General features: G+C 51.8%; 22 non-coding genes and 12 pseudogenes across 22 annotated transcripts; all 34 read left to right on the top strand.

The window, feature by feature from the left end:
• The window catches only part of LOC131113070 (5S ribosomal RNA), a 109-nt pseudogene extending 91 nt beyond the window's left edge, over positions 1–18 (top strand).
• A 112-nt stretch (positions 19–130) lies between these two features.
• Positions 131–239, top strand: LOC131113746 (5S ribosomal RNA; annotated as a pseudogene).
• A 112-nt stretch (positions 240–351) lies between these two features.
• Positions 352–470, top strand: LOC131116861 (5S ribosomal RNA). Its single transcript, XR_009124096.1, has one exon. It is a non-coding gene; the product is annotated as a 5S ribosomal RNA (ribosomal RNA).
• Positions 471–582: 112 nt separating this feature from the next.
• LOC131111587 (5S ribosomal RNA) lies at positions 583–701 on the top strand. The gene has a single exon (XR_009121286.1). It is a non-coding gene; the product is annotated as a 5S ribosomal RNA (ribosomal RNA).
• Positions 702–813: 112 nt separating this feature from the next.
• Positions 814–932, top strand: LOC131118699 (5S ribosomal RNA). The gene has a single exon (XR_009125855.1). It is a non-coding gene; the product is annotated as a 5S ribosomal RNA (ribosomal RNA).
• A 112-nt stretch (positions 933–1,044) lies between these two features.
• LOC131112365 (5S ribosomal RNA) lies at positions 1,045–1,153 on the top strand (annotated as a pseudogene).
• A 112-nt stretch (positions 1,154–1,265) lies between these two features.
• Positions 1,266–1,384, top strand: LOC131117341 (5S ribosomal RNA). Its single transcript, XR_009124562.1, has one exon. It is a non-coding gene; the product is annotated as a 5S ribosomal RNA (ribosomal RNA).
• Positions 1,385–1,496: 112 nt separating this feature from the next.
• On the top strand, positions 1,497–1,605 carry LOC131112407 (5S ribosomal RNA; annotated as a pseudogene).
• Positions 1,606–1,717: 112 nt separating this feature from the next.
• Positions 1,718–1,836, top strand: LOC131114373 (5S ribosomal RNA). Its single transcript, XR_009121685.1, has one exon. It is a non-coding gene; the product is annotated as a 5S ribosomal RNA (ribosomal RNA).
• Positions 1,837–1,948: 112 nt separating this feature from the next.
• LOC131118892 (5S ribosomal RNA) lies at positions 1,949–2,067 on the top strand. Its single transcript, XR_009126033.1, has one exon. It is a non-coding gene; the product is annotated as a 5S ribosomal RNA (ribosomal RNA).
• Positions 2,068–2,179: 112 nt separating this feature from the next.
• LOC131117719 (5S ribosomal RNA) lies at positions 2,180–2,298 on the top strand. The gene has a single exon (XR_009124928.1). It is a non-coding gene; the product is annotated as a 5S ribosomal RNA (ribosomal RNA).
• Positions 2,299–2,410: 112 nt separating this feature from the next.
• LOC131118323 (5S ribosomal RNA) lies at positions 2,411–2,529 on the top strand. Its single transcript, XR_009125488.1, has one exon. It is a non-coding gene; the product is annotated as a 5S ribosomal RNA (ribosomal RNA).
• Positions 2,530–2,641: 112 nt separating this feature from the next.
• Positions 2,642–2,760, top strand: LOC131117788 (5S ribosomal RNA). Its single transcript, XR_009124995.1, has one exon. It is a non-coding gene; the product is annotated as a 5S ribosomal RNA (ribosomal RNA).
• Positions 2,761–2,872: 112 nt separating this feature from the next.
• On the top strand, positions 2,873–2,981 carry LOC131111695 (5S ribosomal RNA; annotated as a pseudogene).
• A 112-nt stretch (positions 2,982–3,093) lies between these two features.
• LOC131117143 (5S ribosomal RNA) lies at positions 3,094–3,212 on the top strand. The gene has a single exon (XR_009124368.1). It is a non-coding gene; the product is annotated as a 5S ribosomal RNA (ribosomal RNA).
• Positions 3,213–3,324: 112 nt separating this feature from the next.
• Positions 3,325–3,443, top strand: LOC131118324 (5S ribosomal RNA). Its single transcript, XR_009125489.1, has one exon. It is a non-coding gene; the product is annotated as a 5S ribosomal RNA (ribosomal RNA).
• A 112-nt stretch (positions 3,444–3,555) lies between these two features.
• Positions 3,556–3,674, top strand: LOC131116442 (5S ribosomal RNA). The gene has a single exon (XR_009123689.1). It is a non-coding gene; the product is annotated as a 5S ribosomal RNA (ribosomal RNA).
• Positions 3,675–3,786: 112 nt separating this feature from the next.
• LOC131113071 (5S ribosomal RNA) lies at positions 3,787–3,895 on the top strand (annotated as a pseudogene).
• Positions 3,896–4,007: 112 nt separating this feature from the next.
• LOC131113748 (5S ribosomal RNA) lies at positions 4,008–4,116 on the top strand (annotated as a pseudogene).
• Positions 4,117–4,228: 112 nt separating this feature from the next.
• On the top strand, positions 4,229–4,347 carry LOC131116862 (5S ribosomal RNA). The gene has a single exon (XR_009124097.1). It is a non-coding gene; the product is annotated as a 5S ribosomal RNA (ribosomal RNA).
• Positions 4,348–4,459: 112 nt separating this feature from the next.
• LOC131118700 (5S ribosomal RNA) lies at positions 4,460–4,578 on the top strand. The gene has a single exon (XR_009125856.1). It is a non-coding gene; the product is annotated as a 5S ribosomal RNA (ribosomal RNA).
• Positions 4,579–4,690: 112 nt separating this feature from the next.
• On the top strand, positions 4,691–4,799 carry LOC131113072 (5S ribosomal RNA; annotated as a pseudogene).
• A 112-nt stretch (positions 4,800–4,911) lies between these two features.
• On the top strand, positions 4,912–5,021 carry LOC131114171 (5S ribosomal RNA; annotated as a pseudogene).
• Positions 5,022–5,133: 112 nt separating this feature from the next.
• LOC131116864 (5S ribosomal RNA) lies at positions 5,134–5,252 on the top strand. Its single transcript, XR_009124099.1, has one exon. It is a non-coding gene; the product is annotated as a 5S ribosomal RNA (ribosomal RNA).
• A 112-nt stretch (positions 5,253–5,364) lies between these two features.
• On the top strand, positions 5,365–5,483 carry LOC131111589 (5S ribosomal RNA). The gene has a single exon (XR_009121288.1). It is a non-coding gene; the product is annotated as a 5S ribosomal RNA (ribosomal RNA).
• Positions 5,484–5,595: 112 nt separating this feature from the next.
• LOC131118701 (5S ribosomal RNA) lies at positions 5,596–5,714 on the top strand. The gene has a single exon (XR_009125857.1). It is a non-coding gene; the product is annotated as a 5S ribosomal RNA (ribosomal RNA).
• Positions 5,715–5,826: 112 nt separating this feature from the next.
• Positions 5,827–5,935, top strand: LOC131111696 (5S ribosomal RNA; annotated as a pseudogene).
• A 112-nt stretch (positions 5,936–6,047) lies between these two features.
• Positions 6,048–6,166, top strand: LOC131117342 (5S ribosomal RNA). Its single transcript, XR_009124563.1, has one exon. It is a non-coding gene; the product is annotated as a 5S ribosomal RNA (ribosomal RNA).
• A 112-nt stretch (positions 6,167–6,278) lies between these two features.
• Positions 6,279–6,387, top strand: LOC131112408 (5S ribosomal RNA; annotated as a pseudogene).
• Positions 6,388–6,499: 112 nt separating this feature from the next.
• Positions 6,500–6,618, top strand: LOC131114374 (5S ribosomal RNA). Its single transcript, XR_009121686.1, has one exon. It is a non-coding gene; the product is annotated as a 5S ribosomal RNA (ribosomal RNA).
• Positions 6,619–6,730: 112 nt separating this feature from the next.
• Positions 6,731–6,849, top strand: LOC131113143 (5S ribosomal RNA). Its single transcript, XR_009121464.1, has one exon. It is a non-coding gene; the product is annotated as a 5S ribosomal RNA (ribosomal RNA).
• Positions 6,850–6,959: 110 nt separating this feature from the next.
• On the top strand, positions 6,960–7,078 carry LOC131117286 (5S ribosomal RNA). The gene has a single exon (XR_009124508.1). It is a non-coding gene; the product is annotated as a 5S ribosomal RNA (ribosomal RNA).
• Positions 7,079–7,190: 112 nt separating this feature from the next.
• Positions 7,191–7,309, top strand: LOC131117343 (5S ribosomal RNA). Its single transcript, XR_009124564.1, has one exon. It is a non-coding gene; the product is annotated as a 5S ribosomal RNA (ribosomal RNA).
• Positions 7,310–7,421: 112 nt separating this feature from the next.
• The window catches only part of LOC131113255 (5S ribosomal RNA), a 109-nt pseudogene continuing 30 nt past the window's right edge, over positions 7,422–7,500 (top strand).

Genomic DNA, 7,500 nt, shown 5'->3' on the forward strand with positions numbered 1-7,500 from the left:
TACCAGGTGCTGTAAGCTTTTTATGGTTTCTGCTCTTGCCTGACAGCAAAGGGCGCTGTTTGACACTTTTTGCCAGAGTCTAGTTTGGCCTGCGTTGCCTTCAAATAGGATCTTTTCAGTTGATCTTGCAGCTTACGGCCAAACTACCCTGAAAACGCCCGATCTCGGACGCTAAGCAGGGGCGGGCCTGGTTAGTACTTGGATGGGAGACCGTCTGGGAATACCAGGTGCTGTAAGCTTTTTATGGTTTCTGTTCTTGCCTGACAGCAAAGGGCGCTGTTTGACACTTTTTGCCAGCGTCTAGTTTGGCCTGCGTCACCTTCAAATAGGATCTTTTCAGTTGACCTGGCAGCTTGCGGCCATACTACCCTGAAAACGCCCGATCTCGTCAGATCTCGGAAGCTAAGCAGGGGCGGGCCTGGTTAGTACTTGGATGGGAGACCGCCTGGGAATACCAGGTGCTGAAAGCTTTTTATGGTTTCTGCTCTTGCCTGACAGCAGAGGGCGCTGTTTGACACTTTTTGCTGGAGTCTAGTTTGGCCTGCGTCACCTTCAAATAGGATCTTTTCAGTTGACCTGGCAGCTTACGGACATACTACCCTTAAAACGCCTGATCTCGTCCGATCTCGGAAGCTAAGCAGGGGCTGGCCTGGTTAGTACTTGGATGGGAGACCGCCTGGGAATACCAGGTGCTGAAAGCTTTTTATGGTTTCTGCTCTTGCCTGACAGCAGAGGGCGCTGTTTGACACTTTTTGCTGGAGTCTAGTTTGGCCTGCGTCACCTTCAAATAGGATCTTTTCAGTTGACCTGGCAGCTTACGGACATACTACCCTTAAAACGCCTGATCTCGTCCGATCTCGGAAGCTAAGCAGGGGCTGGCCTGGTTAGTACTTGGATGGGAGACCGCCTGGGAATACCAGGTGCTGTAAGCTTTTTATGGTTTCTGCTCTTGCCTGACAGCAGAGGGCGCTGTTTGACACTTTTTGCTGGAGTCTAGTTTGGCCTGCGTCACCTTCAAATAGGATCTTTTTAGTTCACCTGGCAGCTTACGGCCATACTACCCTGAAAACGCCTGATCTCGGAAGCTAAGCAGGGGCGGGCCTGGTTAGTACTTGGATGGGAGACCGCCTGGGAATACCAGGTGCTGTAAGCTTTTTATGGTTTCTGCTCTTGCCTGACAGCAAAGGGCGCTGTTTGACACTTTTTGCCAGAGTCTAGTTTGGCCTGCGTCGCCTTCAAATAGGATCTTTTCAGTTGATCTTGCAGCTTACGGCCATACTATCCTGAAAAAGCCCGATCTCGTCCGATCTCGGAAGCTAAGCAGGGGCGGGCCTGGTTAGTACTTGGATGGGAGACCGCCTGGGAATACCAGGTGCTGTAAGCTTTATATGGTTTCTGCTCTTGCCTGACAGCAGAGGGCGCTGTTTGACACTTTTTGCTGGAGTCTAGTTTGGCCTGCGTCACCTTCAAATAGGATCTTTTCAGTTCACCTGGCAGCTTACGGCCATACTACCCTGAAAACGCCCGATCTCGGAAGCTAAGTAGGGGCGGGCCTGGTTAGTACTTGGATGGGAGACCGCCTGGGAATACCAGGTGCTGTAAGCTTTTTATGGTTTCTGCGCTTGCCTGACAGCAAAGGGCGCTGTTTGACAATTTTTGCCAGAGTCTAGTTTGGCCTGCGTCGCCTTCAAATAGGATCTTTTCAGTTGACCTCGCAGCTTACGGCCATACTACCCTGAAAACGCCCGATCTCGTCCGATCTCGGAAGCTAAGCAGGGGCGGGCCTGGTTAGTACTTGGATGGGAGACCGCCTGGGAATACCAGGTGCTGTAAGCTTTTTATGGTTTCTGCTCTTGCCTGACAGCAGAGGGCGCTGTTTTACACTTTTTGCTGGAGTCTAGTTTGGCCTGCGTCGCCTTCAAATAAGATTTTTTCAGTTGCCCTTAAAGCTTACGGCCATACTACCCCGAAAACGCCCGATCTCGTCCGATCTCGGAAGCTAAGCAGGGGCGGGCCTGGTTAGTACTTGGGTGGGAGACCGCCTGGGAATACCAGATGCTGAAAGCTTTTTATGGTTTCTGCTCTTGCCTGACAGCAGAGGGCGCTGTTTGACACTTTTTGCTGGAGTCTAGTTTGGCCTGCGTCGCCTTCAAACAGGATCTTTTCAGTTGATCTGGCAGCTTACGGTCATACTACTCTGAAAACGCCCGATCTCGTCCGATCTCGTAAGCTAAACAGGGGTGGGCCTGGTTAGTACTTGGATGGGAGACCGCCTGGGAATACCAGGTGCTGTAAGCCTTTTATGGTTTCTGCTCATGCCTGACAGCAGAGGGCGCTGTTTGACACTTTTTGCTGGAGTCTAGTTTGGCCTGCGTCGCCTTCAAATAGGATCTTTTCAGTTGACCTGGCAGCTTACGGCCATACTACCCTGAAAACGCCCGATCTCGTCCGATCTCGGAAGCTAAGCAGGGGCGGGCCTGGTTAGTACTTGGATGGGAGACCGCCTGGGAATACCAGATGCTGAAAGCTTTTTATGGTTTCTGCTCTTGCCTGACAGCAGAGGGCGCTGTTTGACACTTTTTGCTGGAGTCTAGTTTGGCCTGCGTCACCTTCAAATAGGATCTTTTCAGTTGACCTGGCAGCTTACGGCCATACTACCCTTAAAACGCCTGATCTCGTCCGATCTCGGAAGCTAAGCAGGGGGTGGCCTGGTTAGTACTTGGATGGGCGACCGCCTGGGAATACCAGGTGCTGTAAGCTTTTTATGGTTTCTACTCTTGCCTGACAGCAGAGGGCGCTGTTTGACACTTTTTGCTGGAGTCTAATTTGGCCTGCGTCACCTTCAAATAGGATCTTTTCAGTTCACCTGGCAGCTTACGGCCATACTACCCTGAAAACGCCCGATCTCGGAAGCTAAGCAGGGGCGGGCCTGGTTAGTACTTGGATGGGAGACCGCCTGGGAATACCAGGTGCTGTAAGCTTTTTATGGTTTCTGCTCTTGCCTGACAGCAGAGGGCGCTGTTTGACACTTTCTGCTGGAGTCTAGTTTGGCCTGCGTCGCCTTCAAACAGGATCTTTTCAGTTGATCTGGCAGCTTACGGTCATACTACCCTGAAAACGCCCGATCTCGTCCGATCTCGTAAGCTAAACAGGGGTGGGCCTGGTTAGTACTTGGATGGGAGACCGCCTGGGAATACCAGGTGCTGTAAGCCTTTTATGGTTTCTGCTCATGCCTGACAGCAGAGGGCGCTGTTTGACACTTTTTGCTGGAGTCTAGTTTGGCCTGCGTCGCCTTCAAATAGGATCTTTTCAGTTGACCTGGCAGCTTACGGCCATACTACCCTGAAAACGCCCGATCTCGTCCGATCTCGGAAGCTAAGCAGGGGCGGGCCTGGTTAGTACTTGGATGGGAGACCGCCTGGGAATACCAGATGCTGAAAGCTTTTTATGGTTTCTGCTCTTGCCTGACAGCAGAGGGCGCTGTTTGACACTTTTTGCTGGAGTCTAGTTTGGCCTGCGTCACCTTCAAATAGGATCTTTTCAGTTGACCTGGCAGCTTACGGCCATACTACCCTTAAAACGCCTGATCTCGTCCGATCTCGGAAGCTAAGCAGGGGCGGGCCTGGTTAGTACTTGGATGGGAGACCGCCTGGGAATACCAGGTGCTGTAAGCTTTTTATGGTTTCTGCTCTTGCCTGACAGCAGAGGGTGCTGTTTGACACTTTTTGCTGGAGTCTAGTTTGGCCTGCGTCACCTTCAAATAGGATCTTTTCAGTTCACCTGGCAGCTTACGGCCATACTACCCTGAAATCGCCCGATCTCGGAAGCTAAGCAGGGGCGGGCCTGGTTAGTATTTGGATGGGAGACCGCCTGGGAATACCAGGTGCTGTAAGCTTTTTATGTTTTCTGCTCTTGCCTGACAGCAAAGGGCGCTGTTTGACACTTTTTGCCAGAGTCTAGTTTGGCCTGCGTTGCCTTCAAATAGGATCTTTTCAGTTGATCTTGCAGCTTACGGCCAAACTACCCTGAAAACGCCCGATCTCGGACGCTAAGCAGGGGCGGGCCTGGTTAGTACTTGGATGGGAGACCGTCTGGGAATACCAGGTGCTGTAAGCTTTTTATGGTTTCTGTTCTTGCCTGACAGCAAAGGGCGCTGTTTGACACTTTTTGCCAGCGTCTAGTTTGGCCTGCGTCACCTTCAAATAGGATCTTTTCAGTTGACCTGGCAGCTTGCGGCCATACTACCCTGAAAACGCCCGATCTCGTCAGATCTCGGAAGCTAAGCAGGGGCGGGCCTGGTTAGTACTTGGATGGGAGACCGCCTGGGAATACCAGGTGCTGAAAGCTTTTTATGGTTTCTGCTCTTGCCTGACAGCAGAGGGCGCTGTTTGACACTTTTTGCTGGAGTCTAGTTTGGCCTGCGTCACCTTCAAATAGGATCTTTTCAGTTGACCTGGCAGCTTACGGACATACTACCCTTAAAACGCCTGATCTCGTCCGATCTCGGAAGCTAAGCAGGGGCTGGCCTGGTTAGTACTTGGATGGGAGACCGCCTGGGAATACCAGGTGCTGTAAGCTTTTTATGGTTTCTGCTCTTGCCTGACAGCAGAGGGCGCTGTTTGACACTTTTTGCTGGAGTCTAGTTTGGCCTGCGTCACCTTCAAATAGGATCTTTTCAGTTCACCTGGCAGCTTACGGCCATACTACCCTGAAATCGCCCGATCTCGGAAGCTAAGCAGGGGCGGGCCTGGTTAGTATTTGGATGGGAGACCGCCTGGGAATACCAGGTGCTGTAAGCTTTTTATGGTTTCTGCTCTTGCCTGACAGCAAAGGGCGCTGTTTGACACTTTTTGCCAGAGTCTAGTTTGGCCTGCGTTGCCTTCAAATAGGATCTTTTCAGTTGATCTTGCAGCTTACGGCCAAACTACCCTGAAAACGCCCGATCTCGGACGCTAAGCAGGGGCCTGGCCTGGTTAGTACTTGGATGGGAGACCGTCTGGGAATACCAGGTGCTGTAAGCTTTTTATGGTTTCTGTTCTTGCCTGACAGCAAAGGGCGCTGTTTGACACTTTTTGCCAGCGTCTAGTTTGGCCTGCGTCACCTTCAAATAGGATCTTTTCAGTTGACCTGGCAGCTTGCGGCCATACTACCCTGAAAACGCCCGATCTCGTCAGATCTCGGAAGCTAAGCAGGGGCGGGCCTGGTTAGTACTTGGATGGGAGACCGCCTGGGAATACCAGGTGCTGAAAGCTTTTTATGGTTTCTGCTCTTGCCTGACAGCAGAGGGCGCTGTTTGACACTTTTTGCTGGAGTCTAGTTTGGCCTGCGTCACCTTCAAATAGGATCTTTTCAGTTGACCTGGCAGCTTACGGACATACTACCCTTAAAACGCCTGATCTCGTCCGATCTCGGAAGCTAAGCAGGGGCTGGCCTGGTTAGTACTTGGATGGGAGACCGCCTGGGAATACCAGGTGCTGAAAGCTTTTTATGGTTTCTGCTCTTGCCTGACAGCAGAGGGCGCTGTTTGACACTTTTTGCTGGAGTCTAGTTTGGCCTGCGTCACCTTCAAATAGGATCTTTTCAGTTGACCTGGCAGCTTACGGACATACTACCCTTAAAACGCCTGATCTCGTCCGATCTCGGAAGCTAAGCAGGGGCTGGCCTGGTTAGTACTTGGATGGGAGACCGCCTGGGAATACCAGGTGCTGTAAGCTTTTTATGGTTTCTGCTCTTGCCTGACAGCAGAGGGCGCTGTTTGACACTTTTTGCTGGAGTCTAGTTTGGCCTGCGTCACCTTCAAATAGGATCTTTTTAGTTCACCTGGCAGCTTACGGCCATACTACCCTGAAAACGCCCGATCTCGGAAGCTAAGCAGGGGCGGGCCTGGTTAGTACTTGGATGGGAGACCGCCTGGGAATACCAGGTGCTGTAAGCTTTTTATGGTTTCTGCTCTTGCCTGACAGCAAAGGGCGCTGTTTGACACTTTTTGCCAGAGTCTAGTTTGGCCTGCGTCGCCTTCAAATAGGATCTTTTCAGTTGATCTTGCAGCTTACGGCCATACTATCCTGAAAAAGCCCGATCTCGTCCGATCTCGGAAGCTAAGCAGGGGCGGGCCTGGTTAGTACTTGGATGGGAGACCGCCTGGGAATACCAGGTGCTGTAAGCTTTATATGGTTTCTGCTCTTGCCTGACAGCAGAGGGCGCTGTTTGACACTTTTTGCTGGAGTCTAGTTTGGCCTGCGTCACCTTCAAATAGGATCTTTTCAGTTCACCTGGCAGCTTACGGCCATACTACCCTGAAAACGCCCGATCTCGGAAGCTAAGTAGGGGCGGGCCTGGTTAGTACTTGGATGGGAGACCGCCTGGGAATACCAGGTGCTGTAAGCTTTTTATGGTTTCTGCGCTTGCCTGACAGCAAAGGGCGCTGTTTGACAATTTTTGCCAGAGTCTAGTTTGGCCTGCGTCGCCTTCAAATAGGATCTTTTCAGTTGACCTCGCAGCTTACGGCCATACTACCCTGAAAACGCCCGATCTCGTCCGATCTCGGAAGCTAAGCAGGGGCGGGCCTGGTTAGTACTTGGATGGGAGACCGCCTGGGAATACCAGGTGCTGTAAGCTTTTTATGGTTTCTGCTCTTGACTGACAGCAGAGGGCGCTGTTTGACACTTTTTGCTGGAGTCTAGTTTGGCCTGCGTCGCCTTCAAATAGGATCTTTTCAGTTGCCTTGGCAGCTTACGGCCATACTACCCTGAAAACGCCCGATCTCATCCGATCTCGGAAGCTAAGCAGGGGCGGGCCTGGTTAGTACTTGGATGGGAGACCGCCTGGGAATACCAGGTGCTGTAAGCTTTTTATGGTTTCTGCTCTTGCCTGAAAGCAAAGGGCGCTGTTTGACACTTTTTGCCAGTCTAGTTTGGCCTGCGTCACCTTCAAATAGGATCTTTTCAGTTGACCTGGCAGCTTACGGCCATACTACCCTGAAAACGCCCGATCTCGTCCGATCTCGGAAGCTAAGCAGGGGCGGACCTGGTTAGTACTTGGATGGGAGACCGCCTGGGAATACCAGGTGCTGCAAGCTTTTTATGGTTTCTGCTCTTGCCTGACAGCAAAAGGCGCTGTTTGACACTTTTTGCCAGAGCCTAGTTTGGCCTGCGTCGCCTTCAAATAGGATCTTTTCAGTTGATCTGGCGGCTTACGGCCATACTATCCTGAAAAAGCCCGATCTCGTCCGATCTCGGAAGCTAAGCAGGGGCGGGCCTGGTTAGTACTTGGATGGGAGACCGCCTGGGAATACCAGGTGCTGTAAGCTTTATATGGTTTCTGCTCTTGCCTGACAGCAGAGGGCGCTGTTTGACACTTTTTGCTGGAGTCTAGTTTGGCCTGCGTCGCCTTCAAATAGGATCTTTTCAGTTGATCTGGCAGCTTACGGCCATACTACCCTGAAAACGCCCGATCTCGGACGCTAAGCAGGGGCGGGCCTGGTTGGTACTTGGATGGGAG

This window comes from Doryrhamphus excisus, unplaced genomic scaffold, assembly GCF_030265055.1.
Source record: "Doryrhamphus excisus isolate RoL2022-K1 unplaced genomic scaffold, RoL_Dexc_1.0 HiC_scaffold_25, whole genome shotgun sequence".
NCBI classification, from domain to species: Eukaryota; Metazoa; Chordata; class Actinopteri; order Syngnathiformes; family Syngnathidae; genus Doryrhamphus; species Doryrhamphus excisus.